Source organism: Aedes albopictus, chromosome 1 (assembly GCF_035046485.1).
Source record: "Aedes albopictus strain Foshan chromosome 1, AalbF5, whole genome shotgun sequence".
Classification (NCBI taxonomy): domain Eukaryota; kingdom Metazoa; phylum Arthropoda; class Insecta; order Diptera; family Culicidae; genus Aedes; species Aedes albopictus.
The window spans coordinates 278287122-278303131 of NC_085136.1; the positions used below are offsets into that span (position 1 = coordinate 278287122).

Consider the following 16010-nt stretch of genomic DNA (forward strand, 5'->3'; position numbering starts at 1 on the left):
GAATCTTTTCTGGAATTCTTCTAGGAGTCTCTTCAGGGATTCCTCCAAGTAGTTCGTCAGGGATTCTTCCAGGAATCTCGTCAGGGATTTCTCCAGGAATCTCGTTAGAGATTTCTCCAGAAATTTCGTCAGGGATTTCTCAAGAAATCTCGCCAGGGATTTCTCCAGGAATCTCGTCAGAGAATTCTCCAGGAATTTCGTCAGGGATTCCTCCAGGAAGCTCGTCAGGGATTCCTCCAGGAAGCTCGTCAAGGATTCCTCCAGGGATCTCGTCAGGGATTCTCCTCCAGGAATCTCGTCAGGGATTACTCAGTAATCTCGGCAGGGATTCATTTAGGAATCTTGTCAGGGATTCCTTCAGGAATCTCTACAGGAATTCCTCCAGCAATCTCTACAAGAATTCCTCCAGGAATCTCGTTAGGGATTTCTCCAGGAATCTCGTCAGGGTTTCCTCCAAGAAGCTCGGCAGAGATTCCTTCAGGAAGCTCGTCAGGGATTCCTCCAGGAAGCTCGTCAGGGATTCCTCCAGGAAGCTCGTCAGGGATTCCTCCAGGAAGCTCGTCAGGGATTCCTTCAGGACGCTCGTCAGGAATTCCTCTAGGAATCTCTTCACGGATTCCTCCAGGAAGTTCGTCAGGGATTCCTCCAGGAAGCTCGTCAGGGATTCCTCCAGGAATCTCGTCAGGGATTTCTCCAGGAATCTCGTTAGAGATTTCTCCAGAAATTTCGTCAGGGATTTCTCAAGAAATCTCGCCAGGGATTTCTCCAGGAATCTCGTCAGAGAATTCTCCAGGAATTTCGTCAGGGATTCCTCCAGGAAGCTCGTCAGGGATTCCTCCAGGAAGCTCGTCAAGGATTCCTCCAGGGATCTCGTCAGGGATTCTCCTCCAGGAATCTCGTCAGGGATTACTCAGTAATCTCGGCAGGGATTCATTTAGGAATCTTGTCAGGGATTCCTTCAGGAATCTCTACAGGAATTCCTCCAGCAATCTCTACAAGAATTCCTCCAGGAATCTCGTTAGGGATTTCTCCAGGAATCTCGTCAGGGTTTCCTCCAAGAAGCTCGGCAGAGATTCCTTCAGGAAGCTCGTCAGGGATTCCTCCAGGAAGCTCGTCAGGGATTCCTCCAGGAAGCTCGTCAGGGATTCCTTCAGGACGCTCGTCAGGAATTCCTCTAGGAATCTCTTCACGGATTCCTCCAGGAAGTTCGTCAGGGATTCCTCCAGGAAGCTCGTCAGGGATTCCTCCAGGAATCTCGTCAGGGATTCCTCCAGGAATCTCGCCAGGGATTCCTCCAGGAATTTCGTCAGGGATTCCTCCAGGAATCTCGTCAGGGATTCCTCCAGGAATCTCGTCAGGGATTCCTCCAGGAATCTCGTCAGGGATTCCTCCAGGAATCTCGTCAGGGATTCCTCCAGGAATCTCGTCAGGGATTCCTCCAGGAATCTCGTCAGGGATTCCTCCAGGAATCTCGTCAGGGATTCCTCCAGGAATCTCGTCAGGGATTCCTCCAGGAATCTCGTCAGGGATTCCTCTAGGAATCTCGTCAGGGATTCCTCCAGGAATCTCGTCAGGGATTCCTCCAGGAATCTCGTCAGGGATTCCTCCAGGAATCTTGTCAGGGATTCATACAGGAATCTCGTCAGGGATTCCTCCAGGAATCTCGTCAGGGATTCATACAGGAATCTCGTCAGGGATTCATGCAGGAATCTCGTCAGGGATTCTTCCAGGAATTTCGTCACGGATCACTTAGTAATCTCGGCAGGGATTCATCTAGGAATCTCGTCAGTGATTCCTCCAGCAATCAATCTCGTCAAGGATTCCTCCAGGAATCTCGTCAGGGATCCTTCCAGGAATCTCGTCATGAATTACTCCAGGAATCGTGAGGCATTCCTCCAGGAATCTCGTCAGGGATAACTCAGTAATCTCGACAGGGATCACTCCAGTAATCTTGACAGGGATCACTCCAGTAATCTCGGCAGGGATTCATCTGGGAATCTTTATAAGAACTCCTCTAGGAACCTCTACAAGAATTCCTCCAGGAATCTCTTCAGGGATTTCTCCAGGAATCTCATCAGGGATTTCTCCAGGAATCTCGTCAGGAATTACTCCAGGAATCGTCAGGCATTCCTCCAGGAATCTCGTCAAGGATTACTCAGTAATCTCGGCAAGGATTACTCCTGTAATCTCAGGAAGCTCGTCAGGGATTCCTCCAGGAAGCTCGTCAGGGATTCCTCCAGGAAGCTCGTCAGGGATTCCTTCAGGAAGCTCGTCAGAGATTCCTCCAGGAAGCTCGTCAGGGATTCCTCCAGGAAGCTCGTCAGGGATTCCTCCAGGAAGCTCGTCAGGGATTCCTCCAGGAAGCTCGTCAGGGATTTCTCCAGGAAGCTCATCAGGGATTCCTCCAGGAAGCTCGTCAGCGATTCCTCCGGGAATCTCGTCAGGGATTCCTCCAGGAAGCTCGTCAGGGATTCCTCCAGGAAGCTCGTCAGGGATTCCTCCAGGAAGCTCGTCAGGGATTCCTCCAGGAAGCTCGTCAGGGATTCCTCCATGAAGCTCGTCAGGGATTCCTCCAGGAAGCTCGTCAGGGATTCCTCCAGGAAGCTCGTCAGGGATTCCTCCAGGAAGCTCGTCAGGGATTCCTCCAGGAAGCTCGTCAGGGATTCCTCCAGGAATCTCGTTGGGGATTCCTCCAGGAGTCTCGTCGGGGTACCTCCAGGAATCTCGTCAGGGATTACTCCAGTAATCTCGTCAGGGATTACTCCAGTAACCTCGTCAGGGATTACTCCAGTAATCTCGGCAGGGATTAATCTAGGAATCTTGTCAGGGATTCTTCCAGGAATCTCAACAGGAATTCCTCCAGGAATCTCGTTAGGGATTCCTCCAGGAATCTCGTCAGGGATTCCTCCAGCAATCTCGTCAGGGATTCCTCCAGGAATCTCGTCAGGGATTCCTCCAGGAATCTCGTCAAGGATTCCTTTAGGAATCTCGTCAGGGATTCCTCCAGGAATCTCGTCAGGGATTCCTCCAGGAATCTCGTCAGGGGTTCCTCCAGGAATCTCGTCAGGGATTCTTCCAGGAATCTCGTCAGAGATTACTCAGTAGTCTCGGCAGGCATTAATTTAGGAATCTTGTCAGGGATTTCTCCAGGAATCTCGTCAGGGATTTCTCCAGAAATCTCGTCAGGGATTCCTCCAGGAAGCTCATCAAGAATTTCTCCAGAAATCTCGTCAGGAATTCCTCCAGGAAGGTCGTCAGGGATTCCTCCAGGAATCCCGTTATCGAGGGATTCCCTCTTGTTGATTCATCGACGTCTGAAGAATCGATCGCACTATTTTTTTCTTCAAAAACAACCTCAAACGAAGCACCGCACAACTCTCCCAAAACGGTGGTGGCCCGGTCACGAGTCACGCTCTTTCTTCTCCATGACGCTACCTATGTAAGCTTTGCTTGCGTTGAGCCGTAATCGGAAACTAGCGCGCGATGACACACGACGACGATGCGATGGCTGAGATTGGCTGAAAGAAAGGAAAGAGAGCAAAAAAAGAACACACTTAATTATGATTGCGCGCTTCTGCAAACGGTGAATGAGTGAGCGAGGGGCCTTAAGCTTATAAGAGGAACTGGAACTCCAAAGTTGGGCAACTTTTGGGAAATTGATCAATTCGATTCGCCGTACCGTCACGTTAGTTGATTGGATGGATGAAGCAATAGCGGTTGGGCGATTGTTGGTGCTGAAACACACGTACGCTTTCATGATACCATTTTAACAAACAAAACCCAATCGGATTGAATTGGCAATAGCTACCGTGTGGTGCGGCCCCGTTGAAGGCGTGAAAGCGATGAAATACACCAACTTTAGTAGCTAAATATACCTTATAGCTACCTACCTACTACCTGTTCGGGCAGACAATAAAAATCAAATGCCATCAAACATGTCTGGGAATTCCTTGCGCGAATCAATTCTCGAGTTTATGCACGTATCTACCATCGATCAATCGTTAGGCTCTGCGCACACTTACTGTTCTATGTGTGGGCTGGGCTGGGCCGGTATTCGCTAAGATCCTTTCACTTTCTACAGAGGTATCGTGTGTCCGACCGGCAACGCAATAAGATACATACAGTCGACTCTCCACATGTCGATGTTCTACATCGATATCTCTCCCTATCTCGATGGTTTGGTCGGTCCCTTCAATCAGCATACATTTTACCTTTCTACATTTCGATATCTCCTTATCTCGATATCTCCTTATCTCGATATCTCTAGATTTTCTCTCCATATGTCGATGTACCCTTTTTTATAGGTTGCTAGATCTCGTTTCGTAGGAGCAAAACATTCTGGGGAGGCGAAGTGACATCTGTTTGTTGACGGGTTTTCCTAGTTACGGACGATTTTCCAATCTAGTGTGCATTACAAATTGGTTCTTGAGTTCGATCCCTCCCTATCTCGATGGTCCCTTCAATATCGAGATGTAGAGAGTCAACTGTATAAGCAATTTGTTTTGAATTGTGTCTAGACGTAGTTTTACTGAGGAAGTAGATATACGCCACTTACTTATACATCCAATGACCGAAGAACGTGTAAGTTGGAATCCGCAAAAAATAGGCTGTTCCATAGTTGGATGCAGTTAGGACTAGGGTCCGGTTTGGTAGATCTTTCGCCGCAACGCAACTCAAAAAGGTGATCTACCCACGCTACGGGCTCCGTTAAAGATCGAGCATGTTTTAAACCCCCTCAACCATTCATCCCTCAGCACGGGTCGCCTGACACCTTGGATTGGGATTACCTGTTTGGTGGACTTTTACCCCCGGAACAGGTGGCCCGTAGTGCTATTCTAAGCCGGCAGCTACACGGACTATCCGCAGTCTAACTAAATCAATTTAATAGTTTTGATATTGAGTTGCGTCCCCGTATTCCACATTGAGATTGAAATATGTATGGCACTGAATATGGGAAACGTACTCTTTTGCACACTCAGATTTGATTACCGAACTCGGTAAATTTTACTGGGTTTTTGAACAGCAGAGAAAACTCAGTTATTTTTGGTAATACCGAAAACTCAGTAGAGTAAAAAATTCATCATCTGTCAAATCATATACTGAATAAGTCGGTAATTATTGTCGCCAAAATCAATGCTGTCTTTTTCGGTACTTTTTTGTGTACTTCAGGTTACTGAGTATTTCAGCTCTTTGGTGCAGGCAGAAATCTCAGTTTAATGTTAATTTATTGCTTATTGATGCACACTCATTTTTGGTTTCTCTGTTCGGTAATATTTTTTACGGTGTTCGAACCGTAAAACACCGAAATCACCGAGCTATCAGCTATTCTGTTGAAGAATAACCGATGTTCAGTTATTTTTTAACAAAATTGCAAAATTCGGTAATCACCGATTCTGAACAAACAGCAATATTTGCAATTTGCCGTACAAAGTCAGTAACCCTGAAAAGTCAGTAAAATCGTTAACCGAGTTTTCAGTAAAAATATGTTATTACTGAGATCTCGGTAAAGCTCAATCAAAACATTATTTATCTGACACGCGTGCATTACTGTCAGGTGGAAAAATGCGGTGGAGGCGACTTCGACGAGAGAAGGAAAATCGCCGATTGGCTTCTGAATGAAATTAAAAACGTTGCTACACACGGAAAATTCCACTGCTAGAGGAAAGACGTACATTTAAACCGCAACAACTTACACATAACGGCAAGATCTGGAGAGAAACCATCCCCCAAAATTTTTTGGAGATACTCGTTTCGTAAAAAGTCATCAGATCAATTACGGACAGCGGGTTCTATTTTCTAAATAAAAAATGTTTCATTCTTTTGTGAAGTTGTACTACGATAAGCAGCTGGCCAACGTGAGAAAGGGACTAACGTTTCGGAAAGAAATTATAATTTGCAAATGTTTGGATTTCGCAGGAGGAGGATTTCTGGGTACATATCATTAACTGAAAAACCCAGTAAATCATTGTAAACAATATTTTTGCTGAAAAAGTCAGCATGTTTAGGGCTGCATTCTTTACTGACTAAATCGGTAATTATTTGACAGCTCAGGAACCTTGCACCTTACTGACTGTAATATTTTTTACTGAGTTAACTCTGCTGTTCAAAAACCCAGTAAAAATTTACCGAGTTCGGTAATCAAATCTGAGTGTGTGTAAAGCTTGAATTTACATTTTCATGCTAAATTGTGGTTCAGACTCTTAGCATTCGCTGAAAAAATAAGCAATCATTCCCACCGCTTCTACTTCAAAGTTAATCGCACTTTGGCCAGCTATTCACACATAAGAACCCAATCGAGACTGCGCCTCCCGGGAGAAGCTGGCCAAGGCGTAGAATTCGGGATAAAATAATCACTCAAAAATCTATAAACTGCTAATTCGCTGGAGTCGTCGATCGCCGATGGCAAACATTCCAGACCATTATTTCCGTTTGACGTCTTCTTTCGATTCCTCGAATGTTTACAATTATTTTTACCGAATGTTCAGTAAAAATATATTGTGTGCTGATATTTCGGTACTAGTTTTTACTGACTTTTTATTTTCACTGAGCTGATTCGGCGAGGCACCATTTTTGCAATGTGTTCAGTAAAAATAACTACTGAATTTCAGTAAAAAGCCATCACAACAACCGATCGTCAGTATTTCTCAATGCAGAATGCTGAAATCTCAGTATTTTAGGTTATTTGCGGTGTAACATCCGTAAAATAAATTACCGAACAGTGAAACAGAAATTGAGTGTGTGTATTTTTCTTATAAGTTGAACATTTTTGTTTAAAACCAAGTAATCAGACTTCGATTGCCAATTTTCAGGCCATTTCGAGCAGCGGTCAAGTACTAGAGATGTAAACCTTTCTCTGCCACGGACTTCAAGCTATTGAGCTCAAGTATCGAAACCCAAAACGAGATGCCCGATTAGGATTTGTTTGACTAGACAAAATCAAGCAATGAAATCAGCAGCAATGACTGTCAACTAAAAGGCGAACTGCCAACTAAAATACAATTCCAGAATGACTGATCTGCCGTAATTCTGCAAAGTGACGTAAGCGACATTGATAGTTTTGGCCAATTTCATGATTATTATGCATAAAACTCTTGCTCATCCTCTAAGTTTCTTTCCATAGATGATAGATTACGACTAGATCTTGCATTCTAATACAGCAAGCATACCACAGTGTTATTTTTACACCAGATATTATATATAATATACCAAAAAATATCGACATTTTGAATGGCGCTTACGTCACTTTGCAGAATTACGGCAGTGATGGACCCAACCCAATTAATGAAACCTCGTCATCCTGTGATCGGAAGTTGTTATCCATCTGGATAGCAGGGCACATTTATGTGCCTAATTGGTAATGTCTCTTGTTTGTGCATTTATAAGGTTCTATGTGTATCGTGATGTGTTAATCCGATGAAATAATTCATTTTCCTATATTTTTGTAACAAACCTTTCGAGAGGTGTTGCTACTTGCTGCATGAGCTTCGTCAATAGTTCAGCTGCGTTGAGCTCCAGACATGGTATTGAAATTTTACCTGAGGTTAGATCGTCGACGTAGGCACGCTTCACAACTCGTTCCGCTGCTTCTGGGTATGTTAATTCGTATACTGCTGCTGCTGCCTTGTGCAGCGCTACCATCACAAGGAACCCTGAGTTTTTTTTATTTTCAAACCGTAGAGGTAACGGTAAGAAGACGAAAATGCTGGACTGGCTTATCGGGTGAGTCACGCCAAACGATGCGCATGTAGTCGGTGTCACCAGGGTGCACTAGTACCAGGCGATACATATTCACGATGTTCGCTATAAAGACCACCGGGTATGATCGAAATCACAGCAACACATCGAACTGCGTTGATGTTCGGGTCATTCTCGAATCGACGATCCTCTTAGAGGGAAAAAACCCAACTGGTTTAGTTGAATGCGTAGAGTAAACTAACATTTATTTCCAATTCAAATTCTTAAGACTACTAGGATTGGTGCACTAACCACCGAGTTGCTTCGATCTCCATCACTCCTCTTCAAGCACGGTAGTCTGTAGAACAATTCGCTGTCGCATCTTCTCCATCTTCACGCGTGCCAACGCCAACGGTTTCGTTAAACCATCGGCCACCATACCTTCGCTAGGGCAATAGCGTACGCTCTTCACGCCATCGTTCACTAACTCCTTAACAAAATTGAACCGTGTATCGATGTGCTTCATTCGCTTGCTATCTCTGTTCGATTTCAGCATCACTATATAGCTCTGGTTGTCCTCATGGATGATCACCGGAGCCGAAACTTCTTCGCCTACATCCTTCAGTAGCTTCTGCAACCACATCAGCTAACGGCTGGCTTCGGAAAGTATTCAGCTTCGGTCGATGAAAGTGTGACACATGGTTGCTTTCGGGCTGCCCAGCTCACTGATCCTCCGAGAATGAAGACAAAGCTGGTGTTGGATTTCCAGTCTGATTTGTCGCCGGCCCAATCGGCGTCGACGTACGCTTAGAGAGGTCCGGATGACCCCAGTCGCAGGCTGAAAGTTGCTGTTGACTTTAGGTACCGGAGTGTCCGCTTTGCTTCTGTCCAGTCTGCTTCCGTTGGTCGACTTACTTTGCGACCGAGAATTGAAGCACTGATGCTGACGTCCGGCCTCGTGTTTACCGCAATGTACAGAAGAGCGCCCACTAGGCTCTGAAACTTGTCGTTTCTAGGCATGGGCTCCTCCTCCTTCTGCTGTGCATTTGGGTACCCAGGGTCCATCGGTATCGGAGAATGCTTCGCATTTGTTTGTCCAAATCGTTCGGCAACTTTCTCGATGTAGGACCTTTGGCTCAGGAAAAACTATTCATCGGATCGTGCTTCACATTTCTAAGGCACGTTATGATGAATTGCCCCGCAAAATGCTTCCGAACTCGTTCGTACTCCGCTTCTGTGTCGGTTACAATCAGCATATCGTCCACATATAGCAATAGCAATATGAGCGACTTCTTCTTCCAGGTTTTCACGAACAGACATCAATCTGCATCAGACGGAATGTACCCAAGCTGCTTCAAAACATCGTTGATTTTGTCATTCCAAACTGCTTGAGTCCATACCCGAGCAGGAATGAATCACTGAAACATAACTACAACATACCAAAGTCAGGTATCATATCAAGACAAGTTATTTGTCGGTTATCCACTTGGTTATCCAGGTATTGAAAATAACTTCTTTTGGTATTTTGTAGATATTGGTAAAATACCTCAACGAATTATTGGTTTGGTGTTGAGAACTACTTGAGGTATTATGGAAAAATTGCTATTTGTATGGGAAAATCACCGATTATTATTTAGTTATTGCCATACCTGATGTCATTATTCTCGCTTTATGCACAGAATACACACCAGTTATTATTCTAGGTATTTTCACAGGGCTTTTTAATACCTCATTCAGGTTGTAGGTATTCGGTTTTCATACTTGAGTTTATTTATTTTTCAGCTATTTTCGCCTGCTCGGGTAGCGGCTTTTCCGTAACAGGCATACCTCGTTTCCGGCAAACGAACAACATCCCATGTGGAGTTTCTTCCAGCGACTGCAGCTCCTCCGCTATAGCTGGCTTCCACATATCACGGCCATTGCTTCCTCAAATGTGCGGGGCTCGTCATCGTCGTGTATCGCTACGCGTTCGGCATCACTGTACCGCTGTGGTGGATTCCCTTTTGTGGTACGTTCCGATCGCCGAACTAATGATAGATCGGCATCGCCGACGACGGCCTGCTCCTCCTCACTGTCGGATGTACTGGACTCTTCCGGCGTGTCCTCTACGTACGACTCTTCATTAGCATCGTCGTAGCTGGTCTCGAACCCACGGAAATCGGATTCGTCCGATTCGTCATCGTTGTCATTGACGTTTGTTATTCACGGCAGACGATCAACTTGCCGTTACTTGGGTCCATGAAACGATACGCCTTATGGTGCAAGGAGTACCCAACGAATAGCATCTTGCGAGAATTTGCTTCTAATTTTCCTCTTTTCTCCTTAAGGACAAGGTATTTGGAGTACATTACTAAAATTTTCTAAAGCACCGTTTTTTAGGGCCGTTCAACGGATTTAGATGAAAATGCATCACCATGTTGACATTCACTTGACAATCAGCATGATGCATTTTCAGCCATATCCGATGAACGGTTCTAAAAAACGGTGCTCTAGAAAATTTAAGCAATGTACTCCAAATACCTTGTCCTTAAGGATCCAAACGTACGCCAGCGACCCAAACATTCGGAGATGACTCAGGTTCGGTTTTGTTCCATGCCAGAGTTCGAACGGAGTTTCCCTCAGCAGCTTCGTCGGCAATCGGTTTTGCAGATAACACAGCGCAACATTTTTTTGTCTCAAGAGCAAACTTATGTGTCTCCGAAGGTTTTTGGGCCGCTGAATCCGAATCCGGGCTCAGATTTGTTCTAACACGTCACAATTTTGAGCTATACCTCAATCTATAGGGCAAAATATGCGATTTTGGGCTTTTTTGACTGCAAGCCATTAAGCTTGGAAATATTTTTTTTAAGCAATCAAAAGGTTAATTGGTCAATTAACATCTAAATTAACGACTCATGCAAAATATTTCGTTTTACCTTTTTAATTTGATAGATTTAAGCATTTTATGTTAGTATGAAAACTTGCATGCAACTTTTGGAGGGTGACTTGTATGGGAAATATCGTACCTAACATAAATCGCTTAAAACTATCAAATTCAATTTGGTAAAACGAAATATTTTGCATGAGCCGTTAGTTTAGATGTTAATTGACCAGTTAACCTTTGCTTAAAAAAAATATTTCCAAGCTTAATGGCTTGCAGTCAAAAAAGCCCAAAATCGCATATTTTGCCCCATAAATTGAGATATAGCTCAAAATTGTGACGTGTTAGAGCAAATCTGAGCCCGGATTTGGATTCAGCGGCCCAAAATCCTTCGGAGACACATAAGTTTGCTCTTGAGACAGACAAAAAGTTATTTTTTGTTACGCTGTGTAACTTGCCGTGTTTACCGCTTCGGCCCAGTACTTCAACGGTATTCTCGTGTCCAGCAGCATGCAGTGCGCCATTTTGACCAAATAGAGGTTCTTCCTCTCCGCCACTCCGTTTTACTGCGGGGTGTATGCAGTGGTGAACTGTTGGCAAATCCCTTCAGCTCGGCAGAACGTATCCAGCGCGTCACTCCGGTATTCACCACCCTGGTCGGAACTTATGACCTTCGGCGGCCTGACGAATTCGGTCTCCACCATCTGGACGTATTCCTTGATACGTTCAAAAAATATTCAACGGTGTACCGAGTGAAGTCGTCCATCATGGTGAGGAAATAACGACATCCACCTGGCGTCACAGTCCGCATGGGTCCACACACATCGGTGTGCACGATATCCAACGGTTGTTTGGATTTTCGGTCCGATTTCTTGGGAAACGGAAGACGTATCATCTTACCTTCAAGACAGCACTCACAGGTTCTTGGATACAAGGTCACAAATGACGTCATAGTCGCGATGCCCCAAAACACGATGCCGCGTGTGCTGACAATTTGCTGTGCGCTTCACTACCAATGCTTCCTGGGCTACCTTCAGGCAGTAGAGCCCACCGGAAATGGTCGATCCAGCAATCACCTTCTTGTCCTTCATTATACGACATCCGTTGACGTCGAAAATGACCGTAGCTCCATATGACGCCAGCTTCTTCACCGAAACCAGACTCGAATCGAATTCCGGTACCAGCAGCACATCCTTGAGGGTTACTGTTGATGGCTCACCCTCCGGAGAAAGTACGGTCATCTGGCATGAACCGATTCCTTCCGCTTTCGTCGTAGTACCATCGGCCAATATCACGTCCTGCTTGCTGTTGTCGTCGAGCTCCAGGAAAGTTTCCCAATTCGCACACATGTGCGACGTTGCACCTGAATCGATGATTCACGCATTCGATTTCGCCTCCGACCCCGCCGTGAGGAAAGAGTACTCCTGCTTCTTCCGGGTTTCTTGACGAGCCGCTCGCACCCTTGGTTGGCTTCGTGTCTAACAATGACCTTCCGATAACCTTTGCTTTGGGATATGCTTCTCCTTCAGGGACGGGCATTGCTTCTGCTTGTGCTCCGGTTTGTGGCAAAAATGGCAAAGCATTTTCTTCTGTGCCACGTTTGTCTTGAGCACCGAATCCGACACAGTAGCCAAGCAACGTTTCGCCACTTCGTCGACCACCTTGGACTTGACCAAATCCAATGTCAGCTCCTCGTCTGACCTGCTCTCCAAAGCCGTGGTCAATGTTGAAAACGATTCCGGTAGACTCCGGAGCACCATAGCTACCTGCAAACTCTTGCTCAGCTCCTCTTCAGTCATCGTCAGCCGCTCGAACAAATCTTCCATCTCGAAAATGTGCCGCTCGATGTCCTCGCCGTCGGAGTAGCGCTTGTCGCAGATCCGCTTGAGAATGGACACTTTGGACGTTAGTGTTACCTTCTCGTAGTGTCCCCATAGCTTCTCCCAGGTCGCTTTTGCCGTCTTGCAGTCCTTGATCAGGTTCAGCTGGTTATCCTCCAGCAGGAGGCCAATCGTCGCCCAAGCCTTCTGGTCGCCACCGTTCCACGCTGCCCTGGCAGCCTCGCTTACCGGATTGACTTCATCTTCCACCGATTCCGCACCAGTAGTGTACTGCCACAAATCCTCTCGGATGAGGAGGAACTACACCTTGGTCTTCCAAACGCTGTAGTTTCCTCCGTTGAGTTTCTGGATTCCCAGTCGTTCCATCTTGAAATTTTTTCACTTGTTGATTTTCGTTGCTATGGACAACATATCTAACAACGGCCCATAACCTCTTAGAGGGAAATAAAACCCAATTGGTTTGGTTGAAAGCGTAGAGTAAACTAACATTTATTTCCAATTCAAATTCTTAAGACTACTATGAATGGTGCACTAATCACCGAGTTGCTTCGATCTCCATCACAATTCCTCTAGGAATTTAATCAGGAAATCCACATAGAATTCCACCAGGAATTCCACTACAAATTTACCGAAATTTCTACAGGATTTTTACAAGACCGCCACCTAGAAATCCACCAGAAATTGTTTCAAGAATTCCACCAGAAATTCGTTCATAAATTCCACCAGAAACTCCTCAAAGAATTTCGCCATAAATTCCTTCTCGAATTGAACCAGAATTTTTTCCAGGAACTTCATCAGGAATTTCATAAGAAATTTCGCCAAGCATTCCACCAGAAATTCCTCAAGAAATTCCACTGGAAATTTAACCAGAAATTCTTCAAGGAATTTTATAAGGATGAGATCCACCATGAATTTCATTGGAAATTCTAGCAGAAATTCCATCAGAGATTCCTTTAAGAATTCGACCAGGAGTTCTACCAAGAATTCTTCCAGAAATTCATCCATGAATTTTTCCGGAAATTCCTATGCGAACTTCACCAGGAATTCCTCTACGACTTGGAATTTCGCCAGGAATTCCTCCAAAATTCCACAAAGCATTTCTTCAGGAATTTCCGCATTTATTTCACCAGAAATTCCTCCAATAATTCTTTCAGAAATTCCATCAGGATTTCTTCCAGGAATTCCACCAGTAATTCTTCCAGGAATTATCTGAAAACTCCTCCGGAAGTTCCTGCCGGGAATTCGTTCTAGAATTGCTCCAGGAATTTCACCAGGATTTTAACTAGGAATTCCACCGGAACTTTCTCCAAGCATTCCACTAGGAATCCTTCCAAGAATGCCTCCAGGCTTCATGAATTCCATAAGAAGTTTCTCCAGAAATTCCACCAAGAACTTCTTAGAAATTCCACCAGAAATTCCTCCAGGAATTCCACCAGAGATTTCTCTAGGAATTCCACCAGGGATTTCAACAGGAATTTCATCAGGAAATCCACTTGTTTTCATAGATTCAAATTGTTCCACAACGGCATTAATAACTTTATTAAGTATGTATGATTTTCCGGCGCTGTCCCACATCTACTTATGGGTGTTTTAACGCACAAAATCTAGGATCTAGTTTCACTTCACACACGTTTGTTTGAGTTCTATTTTAGACTTTGTCAGCATTGTTTTGCTAAGTAGCGTAAAATTCCTGATTTGTTTTATTTTCATAAGGACAATTACATTTTGTAACAATGTTTATAGTTAGTGTTCCCGAAGGGAAACCACACTTTTCTTCAGCAGCCGACTGGTTTTCGGCGACGCTCAAACTACAATTTTATTTTCTATCAGTTACACATTTCAATCAATTTTATCTGGTCTACTTACAATAAAACGGTTTCCTTCTGGTCTTCGAAATATTTCTCCGAATTATGTGGAAGTCGAACACTGGTACAACTACCCTATCTGCACTAGCGAATGGGTTGTTGTTTTGCTCTGTTGGGTGCGAGTACAATAATCTTCCATTTCTTTATCCTATCCGATGGTTATCATCATCTACTTACAGTCTATAGGTGTATCACGTTTCAAATGAATTCATGAACATTTTTAAATAAACTAAGAATTGCAAATTCCCTAGTAAATGCTATGAATATATAATAGAGTTCTTTTGAGGTAGGATAAACTACCCTACTGTACACTTGCAGAACTGAGTTCCTAATACCATCTGGCGTTCCTCGAATGCCTTGCCTAGAACCCACCTATCCCGATTGCTTCAAGCCTACACCCTCCACAAGCAAAAATCGAATCAGAACACAAAATATCTAGCTCCTCCTCCAGTCATCCGAGACGCGTCAGCCAGCTGGACAGTTTTGGAACCCGTTCTTCCAGCAGACCGAGCAGCAGCAGCAGCAGCAGTTTTATTGCAAACCTTTCCCTTTGATGTTGTTGTCTCTGTGGGGAGGCTTTGCAAAAGGGGCACAACTCCCCATCTGTGTGTTGGTATTTGTGCAAATGGATACATTACTGACTGCTGGCTGATTGGCAGTGGTGCACCTTGAACCGAATAAAAATGGATCCATTTTTTCGATCCAAACACCGGATTTTTTTCACTTCATCCAATCAAATCACTAGGATAGAAGAAACGAATCACACTTACGAGGCAAAATCAGGCCACTGATCACTGATAAAACAAAACGCACTTTTGTTACGGAACAAGCCTCTCCAACCCACACAAGCAGGGGAGGAGAAAATTTCTGTTTAGAGAGTCTTGCTAAAAAAAATGCACAAGCCAACCAACAACAACGCGAAAGCGACTCCTCGACTAAACACAAAATCCGAACCGAACCGAACCACTGTCAGTGGCAGACTAAACACGAAACGAGCGAAACGAGCGACGAACGAAGGACGACAGCGACGGACAGACAGCAAAAAGAGAAATCCACAAAAAGCCATTCGGACACTGAACGAAAATGTTCCTCTTGTTTCGAATGATTCATTTTTAGAATCGCAATTCATATTTTGGGGAACAGGTATGCCCGAACCACAGACAAACAGACGTAACACTCTGATAATTCTCATCGTACACCGATTTAACGGTCTTTTTCAAAATTTGATAGTTGGCCAACTGCCCAACCGTGGCGCTCGCATAGTTTTTGTTCGAGTTTGACGTTTGCTCACTACCGCCACCTAGTTGGTGGTCGGCCAAACTTAGTCCTTTTAGCACCGACGAACCGACATGCCAGCTAGTGCAAAGGTTCATGAAATTCTCGTCCAAAATTTTAAAATAGAAACCGTTGAAAACTAGCACCATCTGTTGATTTTGGTTCAGAACTATTTTGGCCGAAATATTTCGAACACTCTTAAATAATGCCACCCATAGGTGTGCTGGAATGAACAAATTTTTCAAACATTGGATAACGCTGTTTATTTCATAATAATTACTAAAATTTCTCATGATAAACTAAGAAAAGATTGGAAAAGATAGATTCACGAACTATGTTCAAAACAAAACTTTTTAGGACCGTAAAAGACTCAATAATCTTACAGAATTTCATACTTTGATTGGATTAAACGTAGAGTGTTTGTTTGTATTCCGCGGCGTCGCCGTCGTCGGTGGTCATGCCTTCGTCATACTGCAGCCACAACAGAACACAATT

At 44.4% G+C, this 16010-nt stretch overlaps 1 protein-coding gene across 2 annotated transcripts in view; it reads right to left on the reverse strand.

The window, feature by feature from the left end:
* LOC109397232 (serine-rich adhesin for platelets) overlaps nt 1-15209 on the reverse strand; it is a 120557-nt gene extending 105348 nt beyond the window's left edge. The window contains exons 1-2 of one of the 2 annotated variants that reach the window (XM_029859956.2): nt 15011-15209; nt 3436-3518 (exon numbers count right to left, since the gene is read on the reverse strand). The gene's annotated coding sequence lies outside the window, so the exon portion shown is untranslated. The remainder of the gene's footprint in view (nt 1-3435; nt 3519-15010) is intronic. The other variant, XM_062846820.1, reaches the window with a different exon arrangement.
* Between the last annotated feature and the right edge of the window lie 801 nt (nt 15210-16010).